The sequence below is a fragment of the Coffea eugenioides genome, chromosome 7, assembly GCF_003713205.1.
Source record: "Coffea eugenioides isolate CCC68of chromosome 7, Ceug_1.0, whole genome shotgun sequence".
Taxonomy (NCBI): Eukaryota; Viridiplantae; Streptophyta; class Magnoliopsida; order Gentianales; family Rubiaceae; genus Coffea; species Coffea eugenioides.
The window spans coordinates 23,655,255-23,662,318 of record NC_040041.1 but is presented as its reverse complement, the minus strand read 5'-3'; the positions used below and the strand labels follow the sequence as shown (position 1 = coordinate 23,662,318).

Here is a 7,064-nt window from a genome sequence, read left to right as displayed (position 1 = left end):
TGACTTTTAACTCTATATTCTAAGTTTGGGAAGCTGGCGTGGCGATTATATTTTTATTGTAATTTGTACCCTTTACTTTGAAGATATTTTGTTAGTTTCTTTGGTTGCTAGTTCATTAGTCGACTGAGTCCCGACGAGAGTTGGGTAGGCAGTTCGCTAATCCTTAGGGTTCACTCTGAGGAGAGGTGGGGCTGTTACAAGTCCACACTCCTAATGCCCTGTAACAATAGACATATGCCTCGAGTTCTTGACTTATAAATTACAAGCATTTACTGATCTTTCAATTATTTTGAGGAGGGGTCAGGTTTGGATTGAAAAAAAATAGGCATCACTCATTTCGAATGAGCGATTTAGTCGTTATCCAAATAATATATGCATCAGCATCTTCTTAAGAGTTTCCACTTTTGTTTGCACATTTTTTATATTTCTGATTTTGTGTTATGCTTCTTTTTAGGAGGTGTTCGGTACTTGGATGAATCTTTTTTCTTCTTTAAGGATTGAAAGCACTTGAAGAATTACTAGTTTACGAAGGTTAGCTGCTTACATTTGTGGCATTAGCAGTTACTAAGCAATTTCTCAAACATTGTGTTTTGCTGTCTGGAACCGAATGCAGGCATACCTTGCATTTGTTGAATGCGAGCTCAGTGAACTCGTATTCAGCAAATGTGAATAACCTATTCTTCGAAGTGCCAACACAAACAATCCCTCAAAATAGAAAACTTTTTTTTTTCATAATAGTTTTAGAATTTATTCGTGCGATAACGAGTTTGCATTTATAAAATGCGATCTCATTATTCTTTTTTTTTCAATCAAGGGAATCGAAAAAATTGAAAATATGGTGTTCTATTTAGCAAAGTTCGCATTTACTAAAAGTGAACGCTCTTCGAGTCAGAATAGCCAACCTAAAATACTCTATATGTGGAATTAAATTTGATTTTCGTAATAATTTTAGAATTTTCTCCACTATTTCTATGCACTCTAAACTATCTAACTCTAATTAAAATTAGATCTAAAACCAGAAGAACTAAACAAAGGGGAGTACATAGTAGAATCTATTCATGAACCTCTTCCAAACACTGATGGTCCAAACCCCATTCAAGGACAAGTGTCAAGTTCTCCCGTGTTCTCGGGACTTTAGACCAAGATTCAATAATAAATCTCACAACATTTTTAATGTTATTTTGTGCATTCATTGGTAGCAATCTACTATTCTTGAAAACACAAATATTCCGAGCTTGCCAAAGATGATAAATTGTACCAGCAAAAGCAAGTCTTCTCAATTGGTTGACAAAAGAATTCGAGCAACAATCTAAGCACCACCACTGAACCTCATCCTACCAATCAAGAATCCCTCTATATAAAAAACACATCCTCTGAATTTTCATCCAGATACTACTAGAAAATGCACACTCAAAGAGTAGATGCTTCTTGGACTCATCCTTTCTGTGGCACAGTTAAAAAGTAGGGGATGACAAGCTAGCTGATAACCCCGCCTCTGAACTTGTCTTTAGTATTTAACCTTTGTCTCAACAACAACCAACAGATAAAAGCAAAACGAAGAACACATCCTTTTTCCCCAAACCATTTTGTTCCATTCCACCTGTCCACTAGTAGGTCTTCTCCATAGCATATTGTACAGAGAACTCACCACTATTAAAACCTAACCATTTAACATGGTCGGCTCTATGAGTGTTATCCAAGAGGCTTAATGGAGAAACTTGTTGCAAAGCAAAGAACTCCTTAGTAAATCTCCTTCCGTCTGAACTTATAACCGGCCAATCTTACTTGATCCGAAGTCCATCAAGAATATGTGCCCTTTTTTAATCTATGTTTTTACATTACAAAGTTCCTAGAAAATCTCAAATATGGGACTCCAAGGTATAGTAGCTAGTTAGAGTTTTCCCTTCTCAAGATTCCTAGTGAGTTTTTTAATGCAGTTTGATGAAATAGGTAGCTTCCTAGTCCATCTATGTTATTTAATTTCGTTTTTCTAGTCTGTTAACTATCGATGTTGTTTTTAGTAATAATTCAAACATTTTTTATTACATGTACATGAGGCCGTCAGTATTAAGCTCAAATAAACAAACAGATCATATTCAAATAATGTCTTTCAGGAAACATCTGGCATGCAACATTATTTTAATGAAGTGTGAGAAAATGTAATTTTAATGTCTCTGGACGGCTTTGCTCTGCAAAGAGAAGTATATAAAAAATGGTCAAGAGGCAAAAAACTTGTGGGTTGTCTTTACTAATTTTGTGCTAGTCTTGAAAGTAATGAATGTGAATGGAACTGTACAATGTTGGTTGAACCTATAGTTCTATGTAAATTGAACTACTTAAATCATATTTAATAACTTCTAGATTTTGAACATTTCATATGGACGAATAAAAATTCTTAAAATTTTAACAAAACTAATGTTTATAATAATAATGATTAATTAGTAAGATGAAATTTTAAATTGTCACAAATTAGTCAATGAAACAAAAAGCTCTAAGATGTTAAAATTTTTCGAATATGAGTTAAAAACATTGTGAATGCAAATCATAAAAGATGCTCCATTAGTCCAAAATTTCAAGTTTTTGGTAATGTTTGATTTGCTTTATCTAATATATTACCTAAGTTTATAATTCTTTTTACATTAGCCGCTAAAGAAAATTTAGAAATTAGAAGTACAAAAATGTGCAATAAATTTAGTTAAAAGTTACAAATCTACTTATAAGCTAGAACACACATTTTTTAATTAATAATTGGGAAAATGGCCAATTTAGTCCTCAAACTATTTCACTAAAATCGATTTGCTCCCTTAACATTTTTTGCATGAATTAAGACCTTTAACTAAAATTCTTGTGCCAATTGAGGACCTATACGGTGTTACCACCCAAAACATAGAGTTCTGTACCCAGACCAATGGCGAGGTAGGGGCATTTTTGGAAGCAGAAAATATGATTTTTTACAAGAAACAAGACATTGACCATTTTGGAACCAAATTGGGAGAAAAAAGGTAGCGAGAGAATAGAGGAAGAAATTAGGGTTCTTCCACCTATTCCCAATTTAGGGTTTCAACTAAAATGTCTTGAAGTTCATTCTTTGAAGTGCATAACAAATGGAGAAATTTGGATGCAGGATCATTAAGCTCAGCAAGGAAGGAGTTTGGAAGTTCGCATGCCGGAGGATTTAGTAGAGGAAAGGTTGAATATTACAATGAAGAGGAAATCGTGAAGTGTCATTGCCAAGAATCCTGCAAAATAGTTTTTTCTTAGTCTATAGCAAATCCATTAAGAAGGTTCCATGGATGTAAAAATTACAATGTAATGAGGCCAACCAAATGCTTAAATTTTAATGATTTCTATAATGTTTGGGTTGTATTTATTTATTTTTTATTACTAATGATGGATTAATTTTGAATGCAAACATCTCATTCTTGCAACTTTTTTGTGGTATGATTCACCCTTGCCGAAGCATATGAAGAACACGATTGCTAAATTGTTAAGGGGACTAGGGAAAGTCAAAGGAGAAAACAAGGAAATGAGGATAGAAATTCAAAAATTGAAAAAAAAAAGCCAAGATGTTGATGTTGGCACTGATAGGAGGCGCATCTTATTAATGGTAGTATGGGTTCACAATGGAAGAAAAGCGCCTATGGAACTAGGACTCAAAATGCTGCATTAAAAATAGTCTAGTTGTTGTAAAAAATAGCCTTTAGTAGGTTTAAATTGATTAAGCGTGTTGCTAGAAAACTGAGTGCAAACTTGTGTAAGGCCAGGTTGGTATACAATGGAATGTTCTTGTTTGTAAAGATGCATTTGTTTGTTCTTGTTCTTGGACATGATAATTTGTATGCTATATCATGTAACTTTATATCATGTTAAAATTTGGAAAAATTTCAACAAAGTTTTGGCTTAAAAATAAGCAATCTCACTTGCCAACCAAACTGCCATTTTAATACATATAGAGTATATAAAACTAAAGCCATGAATACATATTGTCAACCGCATTTCCAGCCATTAACAAAAGCACTCATTCATTGAAGAAGTAAATTGTAACTTTGATAAGTGAATATTTCACATGTGTTTCATATAGTTACATGCAAGTTTTTTGGCATGTTTTTAAGGCTTCATAGTCATTTTTAAGCCTATTTTGGTAAAAATTTCTTTAAGTGTCGCTTAGGGAACTAAATGTGCAAAATGAGTAGATTAATGCATAAATATGTAGTGTTTGCAGGTTATTGGTGAATGAAACACTCATTTGAGTTGAAGAAGATGCAATGTACTTCTTGGAGGATAATACATAAGTGAAACAAGAAGAGAAAATCGTGCCAAAAAGGAAGAAAATTGAAGTTGGAAATAGGGGAGCTAGATTCGAGTTCGGATCCATCTCACTATCCTCAGAACCGAGACCTCATCTGAGAAGCTGGAGGAACAAATTCGAGGGCAAGGGATCCGAGCTCGGATTGCTATGAGAGAGGCCTTAGATCTTGCTTGCAAAACAAGCGAAAAAATTGAAGGAATTATTTTGGTACCCCTCAGATCCTTAGGCTCCGATCTACCTCTCTCTTCTGCAATTTGTAGAACAACTTGTGCATATTTCACACTTATTTTTTGCCTCTTGTTTCACAATGAGTTTCAACTAGAAAGCTAGCAAAGCATCTTGTACACTTGAAGAAGAAATATTGGAGATTCTAATTAAGGGCTTTTTGGGAAGAAAAAGTAAAAGAAACAAGGAGTATGAGTTAAAAAGGGGAATCAAAGAGAAGGGGAGAATGAAGTTAGAAGAAAGAAAATAGCGTTTCTCTCTAGTTTTAGTTTTTAGTCTATTTTTCTTATTTTCTTGGAGAAACTTGAAGGACACTTGATGTAATCAAATATTTGGATGGTTATAAAATTGATGAAGATGGGAGATCTTGTTTTTTTATTTGAATGAGAAACTATTCTTCTTTTTCTTCTTTATTTGTTTGACAGATGTAGGGTTTCATAGAAGTTTTGAATTTTATTGTGAAATACACTTTATGTAACTAGATCTTCTTGTTCTGGGGATAGATGAAACTATTTATGCTTTGATTATGGTTAGATCTAGTTGATTATTTCTATATCTTGTACTTGCTTGTTCACTTGTTCATACTTTAACACTTGTGAATGCTTGATCACCATTTGCAAGCTATTTCAGTTGTTATTAATCTATGAAAATAGTTGACAATGATGGAAAATGAATGATGGAACTTAAAGAGTAGACCCCCGAAAGTAGTGGTGCACTTAGGTGGATGTGTATGACATTTCTTGTGCTTGATCTTGTTGATACTTGAGATTTCACCATGATAGTAGGGAAATTTAGGTATAGCTAATTCCAGTTCATCAGCGAAAGCAAGTTACAATTGTTTTAGTGAAATGCATCCCTAGCAAGACAAGAAAAGTAGCATTAGTTGATTATTTCTTCCATGATTGAGCGTGATTAGTGGAATCTATTCCTTAGGACACTTATGTTATTTGAGTCAATCCAAATTTGTTTGTTAACCTTGAATTGTCTTATCATTATTGTTGCTTAATTTCAATTGATTATTGAGTAGTTTAGATAATAGAGAGTGTGGTTAAGCCTTAGTACTTCAAAATTGGTTCTTGTGGGATTTGACCCTATTTTCTTTATACTGCAATACTCAACCCATACACTTGCAGTTACTGAGGGAATTAGGTTTAAAATTAGAGTACAGGTATAAATCTTATCAAGTTTTTTGCGCCTTTGCCAGGGAACCACGACAATATTAGGACAAAAGCAATCTTTATTACTCTAGACATTGTGGTATATTGTAAATATCTTTTAGCTAGTAGATAGAGTAGTTTATTTTTTTTCAAGTTTATTTAGTTTGTTAATTTCTCTTAAGTGTGGTCTTTGTAGTGCATGCATGACCTCTACATGGGACGGTTCCCTTGGATCTTGAATTTGAAAGAACTTTAAGGAGACTAAGAAGGCAAACACTACAAGACGTTGGGAAGACACAAGATGAAGGTGAAATTGCGATTGGACTTCCATTAAACAAACCAATAGTTGAGGAAGAAAATAGAAGACCTTTAAGGGACTTTGTATTGCCCGAAGGGAATGAACTACGAACGAGCATTGCAAGGCCTATAGTAAATGTTAATAATTTTGAGATTAAATCTATACTAATTCAAACGGTGCAACAATCTCAATATGGAGATAATGCTACCAAAGATCCTAATTCTCATTTATCTACCTTTTTGGAAATATGTTATACAATTAAGCTTAATGGAGTTAGAGACAATGCAATTAGGCTTAGATTGTTTCCTTTTTCTTTAAGGGACAAGGCCAAGGTTTGGTTACAATCACAACCTCCTAATAATTTCATGTCTTAGGCCGATTTGTCCAAGGCATTTTTAAATAAATTTTTTCCACTAGGCAAAACTGCTAAACTCCATATGGATATAACTGGATTTTCTCAATAGGACGGGGAGTTTTTATATGAAGTTTGGGAGCATTTTTAGGAGCTTTTACGTAAATGTCCACATCATGGGTTGCCTGATTGGCTTATGAATCTAACATTTTACAATGGACTCACATATGCAACCAAGATTCATGTGGATGCAGCGGCTGGAGGTGTATTAATGGGTAAGAGTGTTGAGGAGGCTAAACATTTGATTAAGGAGATGGCTGCAAATAATTATCAACGGGCTAACGAACGAGATAATACAAGGAGACACGCAGGTATGTTTGAACTTGATAGTTAAATATGTTGAATGCCAAGATGGATAATGTAGTAAAGATGTTTAATAGACAAGTTGGTTCTAGTTCTAGTCAAGGAGTAAATATTGCATATTGTACAATGTGCGGAGGAGACCACGATGACTCTATTTGTGCAAGAATTGGACATGTAGGATATCTTAACAATTACAATCGGTAACCTGAAAACAACTCATACTCCAATACGTACAATTTAGGGTGGTGAAATCATCCAAAATTTGGGTGGAAGGAACAAGGGAACCAACCAGGGCCAACAAATCCATTAGGTTTTCAATGAAAACAACCACCTATGGAGTTTAAACCGGCTTGAGAGTTG

The 7,064-nt window shown here is 34.1% G+C and overlaps 1 non-coding gene across 1 annotated transcript; it reads right to left on the bottom strand.

Annotated features, from left to right (window-relative positions):
* Window positions 1-6,417: 6,417 nt before the first annotated feature.
* LOC113778923 lies at window positions 6,418-6,524 on the bottom strand. Its single transcript, XR_003469388.1, has one exon. It is a non-coding gene; the product is annotated as a small nucleolar RNA R71 (small nucleolar RNA).
* Between the last annotated feature and the right edge of the window lie 540 nt (window positions 6,525-7,064).